Raw genomic sequence first — 13,614 nt, forward strand, 5'->3', positions numbered from 1 at the left:
TGATCTCTCTCTCTCTCTCTCTCTCTCTCTCTCTCTCACACACACACACACACACACACACACACACACACACACACACACACACACACACGACAAGGCAAATAAAATGAATGTCCCTAGTCTGGGTGTTGTATCAGCTTTTTCTGTTCAGAAATATGTGCCTGGGATGCTTTTAAGCTGGCTAGAGTGAGTGCCGTGGCGTCAGCCTAGCTCACAGCAACCTCAAACTCCTGGGCTTAAGGGATCCTCCTGCCTCAGCCTCCTGAGTTGCTGGGATTACAGGCATGCACCACCATGCCCGGTTAATTTTTTCTATATATATTTTAGTTGGCCAGATAATTTCTTTCTATTTTTAGTAGAGACGGGGGTCTCACTCTTGCTCAGGCTGGTCTCGAACTCCTGACCTCGAGCGATCCACCGGCCTCGGCCTCCCAGAGGGCTAGGGTTACAGGCGTGAGCCACCGCGCCCGGCCGCTTTTAAGCTGTTCTTGCAAAACAAAATCACTTCCCAGATAAAGTTCCTCCTGAAATGCAAATGACCACCACAGAACTTGGAGGCTAGTGGTATTTTTCTTATGTTCACCTTTCTCTGATGTACAACTTTATACCAAGGAGTCAAGAAGTTCTGCTTAATGGGACAGGTCAGAAAACATTATAAGACATAAATTCCTCTAGGTATCTGACAGCAGCAGCTTAAAATGCAGCTTTGTTTTTGGTTTATATCGGTGACTTCACAACCCTAAGTAGGTTCTACATGTAGTTTCAGTCTCTACCTACCTCTATTTGAACAGCCAATAAAAGTGTCCTCCAAATGTAAGCATGAAAGTTCCTATATTTGACAGAGAATTCCCCCAGAGCTACTCACTCTCACCTTAGGCTGGTGATGTAGCCTGCCTTTCCACTTAATTAAAAATGAAAAAACTGCCAGGTGTATGTACAAAGGTCAGCTTCAACAGGAGAAAGCCACGAAAAAAACAAAGGAACCATAAAAAGACAAGTACTGAAAAAGAACGGGGGCAAGTATTCTCCAGTACAGACCTTCTCATACGTTCACGTGCGTATGAATCACCTGCAGATCTCGCTAAAATGCAGGTTCTGATTCAGTAGGTCTGGGGTACAGTCTGCCAGTCTGCAATCGCCAACAAGTTCCCAGGTGAAGCCAATAATGCTGGGCTGGAGACCACACTTGGAGAAGCAAAGATACAGAACAGTGTTTCTCAAACTTTTGACTACAACCTACAGCAAGACAAGTATTGAACTTACAACCTAATGTTCATTGTGAGTGCGCGTGTATGTGTATTTGTGAGACAGAAAGAGAGTGGGAATTTTGTTGCAATGAACACAGTTCTTAACTATCCATGTGATACATGTTGATGTTTTCTATTCTAGTCTACTTCATTAAAAAAAAAAAGTTGATCAAGGCTGGCTAAATTGATTTCTTGACCTCTTTGTGGGTTGCCATGCAGTTTGAAAAACAAGGATGCAAAACAAAAGTAACATTTCTGCCTAGCTGGGGAGGACTACTGTGTCTTAGCCACTGTGCACTAAGGCTAAACTGAGACTAATTTTTTTTTTTAAAGTTAAGATTATGTTCAGAATTCTTTGCAAAAAGGCAAAAATGTGTTAATTGCATTTTGGAAATGCCTACGTTAAAAATGTTCAGGTTTTAAGTTTTCTTCATTTTAATTTCTGTTTTCTCACCTGTAAGATGAGAAGGACAAGAGTACCTATCTGGCCCTACACAGAGGTCTCTAAGACCATTTTCCTCGTAAAAGAACAAGGGCTCCTGGGAGAAAAGGCTGATTCCAGGTCTGGGACAAGAAACCGAAGGTGAGCCTAGAACACCTTGTCATACAGAAAGCAAGAAAGCAAGAGACTACAAGGGCTGTGTAAAGGTCTCAAGAACCAACCTGAATAGCCTCTCTTTTGCTGCCCAAACAACTAATGGATTGAGGCAATGAGCATCAATGGCTGCAATACCAGAGGAGACATACTCCTCTGAGTGAAGTTCACAAGTAGACCTGGCAAAAAAAAAAAAAGGGGGGGGAGAGAGAGAGAGAAAGAGCCTGACTCTGACCAAGCCTCTACATCCAACTACCAAATTACGGTAGATAGAGGGAAGAGAGAAAAATGCTCAGCCACACTGCACTGAGGCAGTCAGCAAAATCCAAACTGTGGGGACATCTGTCACTCAGTTTCTTCAATAACAACCAAAAAAAGCATGGGGAAAAAAGAGGTATAGAGGATATATTGAGATTAATAAAGACATAGCCATTTATAATGTATACACCTTATTTGGATCCTAAATCAAACTGTTTAGTGTATGTGTAAATTATATGTATTTCTATATAAACATGTATGTATGTACATATGTTTCTCAAGGAAGTATGAACACAGACTCAATAAAAATGAAATCCCAACAAATGGACACTTGTAAAAATGAGACACAGATGTCTATTAACAAGATAAGATGTTCAGGATGTACTGAGTGGGCAAAAGGTAATTACCAAATGGGAGGTACTCTAAGTTCCTTTTTATGATATTTAAATACGTACATAATTTTCACATATGTATACCAAGGGGAAAAGCCTGGAACCCTAATCTTGGATGATTGGAAAGGATTATGTTTTGTTACATTGCTTATCTTTCTTTATTTCCTAATGTTTCATTACAATGAGTATGCATATCTTTTTTTTTGTCTTTAAAATTTTTTTTTTTTATAGAGATACAGTCTCGCTATGTTGCCCAGGGTGGAGTGCAGTGGCTATGACAGCTCATTGCAATCAAAGCTCCTTGCATCTTGAACTCCTAGACTCAAGCAATCCTCCCATCTAAGCCTTCTGAGTAGCTGGGACTACGGGTGTGTGCTGCCTGAATGTGCGTATCTTATGTAATAAGTGACAAAATTTGAGGTTTAAGTTTTGCCCATATGTAGGGATCCACTTATCGGGAGGGAGAATCACTCATGTAAAACTTATTTCCCAAGGACGCTGGAGAGCACAACATCAGTCCTCCTGGGTAATTCCCTTAAAATGACACTGGACACACGGCAGGGTGGCAATAGGGCATAGGTTTGTGTTGAACCCCCAGGATTATCATTAGGGTCTTTGAATTTGCTGTTGAACCAAGTGTAGTTTCACCTATTTATCAAAGAAGATTGCTTTCCTACTGAAGTGAATCCCAGGTAAGTCATGTGATTAACCAGACAGTCTAGAAATCTGGGTTTTACCCCCTATCAAGTTCCCATCTGGTATGTGATCTTGCCAGCCTCACCAGAGTCTCTTCAGAAAGGACAATGTAGTTCAGTGATGTTGAAAACCACGATGTGAATTCTGTAAGAGCACAAGTCCTCTTGTAAATCACTGTCGACCTGCAAAATCCAGCCTCTATGCTACAGGTCCCTGACTCCCGCTCCTTAGGCTGTGGCCACCCTGACACCCCCCTCCTTCCTCCAACATGTCACACCTGCTCCCATTTCAGGGCCTTCATACTCACTGCTCTGGATATGTGAAACACCTTCCCCCAGTATCTACAGGGCGAACTAGCTCACCTCCTTTAGACCTGTGCTCAAATGTCACCATATTAAAGATGTAATCCCCACCTGAGTGCTCCCTTAACACCCCTTATCCTATTTTGTTGTTGTTCTTTCTTACTGGAGTAAAATAATGTAAAATTCACCATTTTTAAGGGTTACACTTCAGTGGCATTAGGTACACTGACATTGTTGTACAACCATCACCACCATCCCTTTCCAGAACTTTTTCATCCTTCTAAACTGAAATTCTGTATCCATCAAACAAACTCCCCATTTCTCCTTCACCCAGCAAGCACCATTCTACTTTCTGTCTCTATGAATCTGACTACTCTAGGTACCTCATATACGTGAAATCATACAGTATGTGTCCTTCTGTGACTGGCTTCTGTTACTCAGCACAATGTTTTAAAGGTTCATCCATATTGCAGCATGTGTCAGATTTACCTTCCTTTGTCAGGTGAATTATTTTATACATGTATTATACAATATTTCATTATATGTACATTCCACATTGTGTTTATCTGTTCATTCACTGATAAGACACAGGTTGTTTCCGCCTCTTGGCTACTGTGATAATGCTTCTATCGACATGGTATACAAATATCTGCTCAAGTCCCTACTTTGCTTTCAATTCTTTTGAGTATATACCTACAAGTGGAATCACCCAATCATATGGTAATTCTATCTTTCTTTTTTGAGGGACCCCCATACTGCACCGTTCTACATTCCCACCAGCATGTACAAGGGTTCCACTTTGTCCACATCCTTGTCAGCACATGTTATTTTCTGTACCCCCTTACCCTGCTTTATTTCTCTCCATAGCACTTACCACCTCTAATACCATAATACTTACTTGATTTACATTGGCTGCCTTCCCCCAACTAGGATTTAAGCTTCTTGGGGACAGGACTGTTAACAAACAGTTAACACTGCTGTATTCCAAGCCCTAGAATATACCTTGGCATATAGCAGGTGCTCAAGAAATTTGTTGAATAAAGAATAAAACACTTGAATCGCAACTTTAACAGGCATTAGAATCTGATAAATAGATTCATCATACCAAGTGCCTTAAACTACGTCCAATCTAGGGACTCTCAAAGTTCAAGAGGTGATGGTTTCACTGCTTTATTCAGCTCATCCTCATTAGCAATCATCTCAGAACCACAGACACTAAGACAATTGAAAGGAATCACAGAAGTTATGTCATTAATGTCACTGACTTCAAGCCTTAATTGCATTCATCAAATGAACCATGCAAAAACTTAAAACAGCAACAACAAAAAAAATTGCATATACTTCTAGTTAACAGAAAGCCTGCAAATGCAATGTGTTTTATTTTAAAAAATCAAACGAACAACAAACAAGATGGGACACTGGCCTTGTGTAGACTCCCTAATTAGATGTATCCAAACACAGCTTGACCTAGAAACTTAACTCCAGGCCTACTTTTATTTTGGTTTTTTTTCCCTGTTGTTCATATTTGGTGTTTATTTCTTTTTTTTTTTTTAAGAGTTGCTTGTGAAAAAAAAATCAGAGTTTCCATGAGATCATTATAAATGAGCTGAAAAGCAATGTGATTTTTTTTCTCTGGAAATCAGTTGGTTATATACCACTGGACTAGAGGTTTCTTTTTTCTTTTTTCCCCTCAATCATTCTTTCCCTCTCATATCCTGGTCTTTCTCAGTTGAAAATAACTTGAGGAAAAAGACAGATTTTGCTTGTGGAGTTCACCTATTTCTTCTCTTCTAAGCAACCATTCCATTTCTTATTCCTAAAGAAAAGATGCCAATTCCTTCCAAAAAACACCCACTTTGTTTAAATTGATAATACTATTGTCAACCCCACATGACTTTCATGGGTTTCAATGTGGAAGCCAGAGTAATTCATTTAGAACATGAAGAACTTTCCCTGCCTGATAAGGGTGAAGTCTTTCTGTTCTGATTTGAATTATTCAACGAGCAGATTGCACTCAACACACATACACGCAAATGTACTAGAAAGAAACGAAAAAGAAAAATGTTCTGCACAACTGGTCACAAAACAAATTGGAGGGTATATGAAAAGATAGCAACATTTCACAGTTCAGACTAACTACAGTTTAAACTTTCGAATTACTCAGATGGAGAAACACCCGATCCTTTCAACCTGCTCAGATGCTTTGATGTAGATGATCAAGACGTATTTCAGTTTATGCCACGAGCCTAATGCTCAACTTAGACAATGTTCCCTGTGGTTTGGTTTTGCTTCTTTCTACTCTCATTTCAGGCTTTCAACATACAGCTTTCCAAAATGAACTCGTTACGATATCTAACACCCCCTCAAATATCCACACTTTTATCCCTATGTCTGTGGCTACATCATTCCCTTCTTACATCAAGGTTAAGTATTGTTATTTCACCAGTGGTGAGACATGAGCAAGTGATTTCATCAACAGCAGTAAGTTTACCATTTTTCCCAGCGTCCCTCTCACCGCCCCCACCACCCACTTAGGCACACGTGTGGGACGCAGCGCAGCACATCCCACCTGGGCTTCTACGTTGCCTCCACTTCACACTTAGCTACTGGGCAAACGATGGCACTCTCTGCAGCCCAGTTTCTTCACCTGTACCCGACTCACAGGGCTTCTGTGATAAATGGCTCTGGACCTGGCATACAAGTATTTAATGTGCCAATCTTAATATTCTTAACAACCAGTTAGAGAAGAGTCGGTGGATCAGTTTCTCCTTATCTACAGCGTACTCTGAAGAGGGGAACTGTACCCCAGTCCTTGGCCCTCTGAATACTCACATAGCCATGTGAGTCAATAAAAGAACTCCAAGAAGAAACTAGACCTCACACATCCAAATGCTTCTCACTTCGCCAGTACTCCTGAGGATCTTATCAACAGGAAACAAAAGCACTATACTACTATAATGAAGTGTCTGACTTTTATTTTCTAAATTAGAAAACCCCAAAGATTGTAGCCCAGGGAACAGCTAAATATTTAGAAAGTTGAAGAAGTTACTAAGACCCAGCCACTCACCCCTACCCCACTCCTATTACCCCCATGTTTACCCTGTTCCTGACCATTTCAAAAGAAAAGACTTTTGATGGCCAAATCTGCAGCAATAGGGATGTACATGCACCCGTTGAAACCTCCCTCTCTTCAAGTGCAGTCTGACCATTTTGGGGAAAAAACAGGAACTGTTGTGTTTACAGATAAATGCTGCCCTCGGCTCATATTCCACAACAGGCACCAAAACAACACGGACCCCTCAGATTCTTTGACATTCAGGTGGGTTGAGTTAAGGGCTGGATGCTAGTACCTACGCTTTAAGAACTTACTTCCCTTTTTAAAGTTCAAATTCTTTCTATTTGCAGCAACCACTTTCATTTCTTGCAATCCAGCCTACTCTGATTAAGTACACATTCACAGTAAGAAAAAAGAAAGTGACTATTTTGAAAGAGAGAGGCAGTTAATTTTTGCTTACATATCTTGGCAGATGAAATGCACTGCATCCTTCAGAATTCAAATCACCAGCACTCCTCTCAGGCCAGCAACGGGCCACCCCTTTATTGCTCTATTTAATGGCTTTTTCTTTCCCCTCTCTCGTAAACCTTCAGGCTGCTTCAATTCTGAACCATGTTGGAAAGTGCCAGGGCCTGTCTACTGGATCTCCACTCCCTAAAGCCCTCGCCAAAGGCAGTCACAAATTTCGAAGACAGAGCTATGGAGTTTGTTTTTTCTTTCCTACTCCCCACCTCCATGGCTGTTTAGAGAGGACTTAAAACAGGCTTAGGACAAAAACTCATTATTGACTACAGCACTCACCTGACCGGAGTCAGGCACTCTGTTGCCAAAACAGGCTCAGCCAGGGGTGCAAATCCTGCTCCTCTGGAGTCAGCTCCTAGATATTTAGAAAGAAAGAAGACTGAGTAGGAGAGCAGGGAAGGTAGGTCTCTAACAGAAAGGCTCCAAATTCCAGGTTTCCACGTTCTGAAGCCTCCTTCCCTGGAGAGACCCGCCTCCAAACTTGGCAGGCAGGTTGGTGGGATCACTTGGGCGAATATCACAGGAAACCACGCTGACTTATTTCCAGTCTGTAACTGACAAGTGCGACTAGGCACGCACAAACTTCGAACGTGCTAGTGCTGGAGGCTGGAACTAAGGGAAGTGTCTGGCAGATCCCAAAGCACTTGTTTCCCAGAGCGGAGGCCAAGTATTCGAAGCCCGCATCCTCACTGGGCATGAGCTTCGTCCACACTTCATCCTTCACCGCTCCCCCGGTTTTCTTCCGTTTTTTAAAACCCTCCCCACGGGGGCCCCCACACATGCATTATTCTCGCAACCATACAGCGCGAGAGAGGGCTACATTTTTAGAAAGGCTGTTTCCTTGAGCAGACGCATATGACACCCCCACAACCTCCCTCCAAAAAAAAAAAAAAACTATTTCCTGCAGCTGCAGCAACAGTTTCCAACTTGGGGGAATGCCATTCCCGTCCAGGATGGGGAGTCCTCAAAGCCAGGCACTAAAGTAGAGGATATTTGGATTTTTTTAAGCCTCAAATGAGCACCTCCCCATCCCACCCCCCAAAAAACTGCCCGCAGTAAAAAACAAACAAACAAAAAACACCCAAATGCATGCCAAGTGCATGCATATCCACCAAGAACTCCCAGAGAGCGGGGCAAAAACTTCTACGCCCGGGGAGCCGGTGCCAACTGCCCGCGCCCTCTGCCCGGCCCCAACCGCTACCTTGGTGCCCGGGGAGCCACGCCGGTTTGGGGGAGCAGGGCGAGGAGAGGGGTTAGCAGCCGCCGGGTAATCCCATGTCCGCGAAGAGGGAGCTCGTTCCGTTAGGATGGAAGCGGAACACCCACACCTCCTCTCGGCGTGCGCCTTCTCTCTCCTCCCCCTGCCTCCTCCTCCTCCACCTCCTCCTCCTCCTCCTCCTCTCCTCCCACCCCAGCGAGCTTGAGGAAACGCTTCAGCAGCACATCCACATGGTTACTGCACTTTGAAGCGGCTCCTGGCGCCTTATATAGGCCGGGAAGCTCCCTGGGCAATGTAGTCCGAGTCCCGGGTCGCGGCGGCGCCTGGGGCTGCGCGGAGGGACTACAAGTCCCAGAATCCCCGGGGCTCCCAGGCTGGGCTCTAAATAGACGCGCGCGGGGCTCGGGGAGGGGCGTCCCGCCGGCTGTCCAGGCTGGGGAGCGGGTTCCACGGCGAGGGGCGGCGCTGCTTGGAGCCCGCGACCCCAAGCCTCCCCTGGGGGCGCCCCGAGCCCCTGGAGACTCTTCTCTGGCTGCCCCCCCTTCCCTGGAATCCAGGTGTCACTGGGGAGGGGGGAGGGGCTCGGCTTTCTGCTTTGGGAAGTTTTTACAAGCTGCTACCCCCCCTCCCCCTGCCTCGGGTCCCCGAGCCAAGAATTTCAGAAATCCGGGGCACAGAAACGCCAGTGTTTGCGGTCAAGGATTAAAAGCGCGAGGTTGTCTTTATTTAACCTGGTTCGCCCTGCTCGGGTTTGCACGAAAAACTGAGTCTGGGAGCGACGGTCCACGCAGGCGGGGACATGGGCAAGTCGTGTGAGAACACTTTTCTGAACCCAAACCGTGTGTCTTTCGTCGCCGCGCAGGAGGTAAAGAAACACAAACCCCTCCGGTGCACGACGGAAGGAGCTGTGTTGTGACTTGTCAGCACCGAGATTGGGAGGCAGAAAATAAAGTCAAACCGCCACCTGGGTCCTGACCCCACTTCTCGCAGCCCCTCTGTTCCTGAGAGCTGTAAATGGTTAAGTAAATAAACCGCAAACCAGAAAAATAAGGGATTGGGAGGGAGCGGCTCACAGAGGTGCGCGTCCAGGCGGGGCGTCCCGGGGCGAGGTGGTTCCAGCCCACTGCCGAGTGGCGCCCGCACTCCCGGGCTGCAGGGATGCTTCGGGCCCCAGCTTTTGGAAGGAGGAGAAGGGCTAGGATCGGAGGCAAAGTCAGCCTGCTGCCCTCCCTGTCTCAGCTGACGTATATTCATTCCACAAACATTTCCTAAGTGTCTGCGGGGTGCCGGGCGCCGAGGCAGAGCGGTAAGCCAGCACACATCAGAGCATCCCGGACAGGACAGCCACTGCCTGATGCCGCCTGAGATCTGCTGCGACAACAGCAACAGTAATGATAATGGCAATAAATGGGGAGGCTGATTCAACTGAGCCCAGACCACATGGTGCACTTTTCATGCATCATGCCATTGAGTTTTACCAACTCTAAGTACATTTATTATATTGATTTGGCAGGTGCACAACTGAGGGCTCAGAAAACTCAGGTAACTACCCAAGATGACATTGTGAGTTAAGCAGTGCTGCCTGGATTCAGGTTCCAGCACATAAGTGTATTAAGGCTTTGTCTTTGGGGAAATCCGTCATCACCACCTCCAGTGGCCTCTCTCCCCATATTAGGAGCAGCCTCTGAGCCCTTGGGCAAGTCATTTTCATCTCTTTGCCCTAGTTTTGCCAGTTTAGGAAGATTCTGATTAACATTTGCTTTTATCAGGGTTGCTAAATAGAGAGTCAAGAGTCTTGTGAAACTTTAGGAACAAATTAGGGGAGCAAAACTAATAATAATTACTGACATTTACTTAGTGCACGGCATTGTTCTAAACTATGTATATCATCTTATCAAATCCTATTAACGGACCATTTTTTACTTATGAGAAAACTGAGGGGGAGGCACAGAGAGGCTAAGTCACTTCCCCAAAGTCACACAGGTGGCTGGGCTGCCTGACTCTCAAGTTCTGGACCTAAACTACTACTCTCCACTGCCTTCCCAATGTAAATATAGGCATTGTATTTATTTTCCTGCTCACAAAAGCATCTAACTCCTGTCCAGGAAGGAGCAAAGCTCTGAAGTAGAGAAAATTTGTGTTCATTCTATTCACTCTTGCCCCTCCGCCCTTTCAGCACTATCCCCAGGCACTGGGCACTAGAGTCTAGTGCCTAATGCCTCAAGCTTCCCCTCCCCGTCATCAGGAAACTCCTTCAGCTTGCCACACAAACGAGCTGTTCCTCATCTGCCTCCTCTCTTCTCTTCCCCCATGAAAACAACCTCTTCCATTTTCAAAGGGTCTTTGGCTCTATTTTTCAAGCAAATTCAACAAATGAGTCTGTGCTAATATAACTGGTAAATAGTGAAGAGTAGGTATCGCATGTGTGTCTAACTCAGAAACACAATGGAATTTTTACGTGGGTTTTCTGAAGAGCACTTGGCCATGTTTGAGAGGTAGAGTTGGACAATTTTCATCCCCATCATACATTGGACATTTGTCTCCTGTGTGCCTTATCCACTGCCTTCCCTCTGAGCCCACACATTTCACTGAAGGCAGCGTCCCTGTCTTTTTCATGCTTGTACTTCCTACCTCCCCTGACCCAGCAGGACTTAGTTTTCTGTCTGCACATTTTAATAGATGTGTGAAAAAAATGGTTGTTAAAAAATATTTTAATGGAAGGTGTGTCTGGTGTATAGCAGGCTACATGAGCATATTTTTGGAACAAATAAGCCTCCTAGCCCACTCATATCATAGCCTGTTTTCTCTGCCTGTGTGTGTGGATAGTCCTATCCAACATTTTGCAAGTTCTGGAAGCTACTAGGTCACTAGAGAGTAATATTGCTAACTTTGCTATGATGTGAAGAGGTTGTTTATGATAATGTGTGAGTAATGAATGATGATGATTAATGTTAGAGCAAAAGGGTCACTGCCCAACTCATTCTTCATTGTCAGTAGAGAGAAGGGGGCTGCTTTTTTTTTCCACTTTATTTTTTTTCTGGAAGAATTTTCTAGACCTGTGTTTTCCAATATAAGGCTGCTAGCACTTAAAATGTGGCTAGTTCTGAGATGTGAAGTAGCTGTAAAATACACATTGAATTTCAAAGAGTACAAAATAAAGCAAACTATCTCTTTAATAATTTGCATGTTGATTACATGTTGAAATGATAACATTTTGGGTATACTGGGTTAAATAAAATAGATTATTAAAATTAATATTAATTAATAAAATTAATATTGCCTGCTTATTTTTACTTTTTTAATGTGGCTACTAGGAAATTAAAAATTACACATGCAGCTCATATTATGTTCTATTGGACAGCGCTGATCTAAGAAACCAAGAATCTGAATCCTCAGATCATAGTCCAAGATGATGACCAGACATGAAAATGACCATTTATGGCCGGGCGAGGTGGCTCACGCCTGTAATCCTAGCACTCTGGGAGGCCGAGGCGGGCGGATCGTTTGAGCTTAGGAGTTCGAGACCAGCCTGACCAAGAGCGAGACCCCGTCTCTACTAAAAATAGAAAGAAATTATATGGACAGCTAAAAAATATATATATAGAAAAATTAGCCGGGCATTGTGGCACATGCCTGTAGTCCCAGCTACTAAGGAGGCTGAGGCGAGAAGATCGCTTAAGCCCAGGAGTTTGAGGTTGCTGTGTGCTAGGCTGATGCCACGGCACTCTAGCCCGGGCAACAGAGTGAGACTCTGTCTCAAAAAAAAAAAAAGAAAGAAAGAAAGAAAGAAAATGACCATTTATGACTTTGCCCTTGAAATGCTTATGCAGGGAAGTAGGAGGGCTTTGCAGAGTCAGTAAAGCATTATAGATTGAGCAGAAGTCTGAAGAAGGTCCAAAACTAGCACACCAGCCTACCCCCAGAGAAGACCTATAAATAAAAACAAGTTTCATCAGCAGTACACAGCTGAAAACTGCAACTGAATTCATCTGCCTAGAAGCCCACCCTCAAATGCTGCCTCGGTTAAGAGAGCAAGATATCCTAGAGAAAGCAGGGGTCAGAAAAAATGTGTTTGACACTCAGGTGCACCCTTAACATCCACTTTTGTTTTATTTTGATAAAGTGAATCCAATAATCCTTGCCTTGCCAACCTCACTGGATCAATGGATCATGGGACTTGAAAGGACTTTGCAAACTCACCCTAGCTATACCAGAGTGCAAGAACATTCTCAACAAGGATGAAGATGATGTTGACATGTCTTGATACAGTACTCAGCTTCAAACCAAACTTCAGAATATTGGGGTAGCACTATTCCCAGTTTTCTTTCAGGTATAAGCCTTCAATTACCTATGAATGTCACAATGAGCCTTAAATGCTTTAATCAGTAGCTTCTCTAAGTCACACTTAAATAGCAAGAAAGAATATTCAAGACTCAAGTCATAGAATTCAATCTATTTTTTTGGTGCTGACACTATATTAACTAGTGTGATAGACTACTATTGACCACGAGAAATATCAGTAGATAAATAGCTACTGTATAGCTAGTCCTCCAACTAATCTCTTTTGGTCATTGTTAATGTTTTTATTGTGGTGGTATGGAGTAACAGCCCTCTTTGAAAATCTTATATTAATAAAATCCATGGACTCTTGCCCTAGCACAACACATACTCCAAATCTGAGCACCAGTTCTTGGAGTTTCTTGTACCAATCTCCCGAAATTCATTCATAGGTACCCCACAAGACTAGACTATCTTTTAGCTCCACTTTTTTGTGATTTTCTCTCTCCAACCAGATAAGCTCTTTGAAGACAGATTGGAACTAGGTCCTATAAATATGTAGCATCTAGTTCAGCTCTGGGATAGGTGTTCAGTAACCGCTAACTGCAACTACCGGGGTGACCAGAAGAAATGACCTGCAGAAACACAGCAACCCTACTTGGCATGGGAAAAGTGTAGTTGGTGTTCAAACAAGAGCAGGAGAGAGAACAATTCGGTATGGAGCTAAGAAAAGTAAGATGTTTCTGAATCTAGACTCTGAGCATCCTGTGAGGCTGAGAGAAGACACGAATAGGGAGAGGTCCTATTTTTGTTGTCCCATCCCTGCCATGCAGAAGAGACTGCTGGTCAGTCACCTTGTGAGTGGACAGAGCGTGGACAAACTGTCAAAGATTCAAGATCTGGAAAGCAGCATAAAAGCTGCAAAAGAATGAAAAACTTACAGAGTTACTAGTACTTTATACCATATAGAAGTGGCTGCTATACCATCTCTGATGACTGCTGCCAATATCGTCTAGAGCCACATAGGCAAAAAGGAACCTATTACTATCT

At 43.9% G+C, this 13,614-nt stretch overlaps 1 protein-coding gene across 3 annotated transcripts in view; it reads right to left on the reverse strand.

Moving 5' to 3' along the window:
* The window catches only part of ITPR1 (inositol 1,4,5-trisphosphate receptor type 1), a 321,821-nt gene extending 313,294 nt beyond the window's left edge, over positions 1 to 8,527 (reverse strand). For 2 of the 3 annotated variants that reach the window (XM_045530791.1, XM_045530793.1), the window contains exons 1-2: positions 8,269 to 8,527; positions 7,347 to 7,422 (exon numbers count right to left, since the gene is read on the reverse strand). The gene's annotated coding sequence lies outside the window, so the exon portion shown is untranslated. The remainder of the gene's footprint in view (positions 1 to 7,346; positions 7,423 to 8,268) is intronic. The other variant, XM_045530792.1, reaches the window with a different exon arrangement.
* Between the last annotated feature and the right edge of the window lie 5,087 nt (positions 8,528 to 13,614).

The sequence above is a fragment of the Lemur catta genome, chromosome 18 (assembly GCF_020740605.2).
Source record: "Lemur catta isolate mLemCat1 chromosome 18, mLemCat1.pri, whole genome shotgun sequence".
Lineage (NCBI taxonomy): Eukaryota > Metazoa > Chordata > Mammalia > Primates > Lemuridae > Lemur > Lemur catta.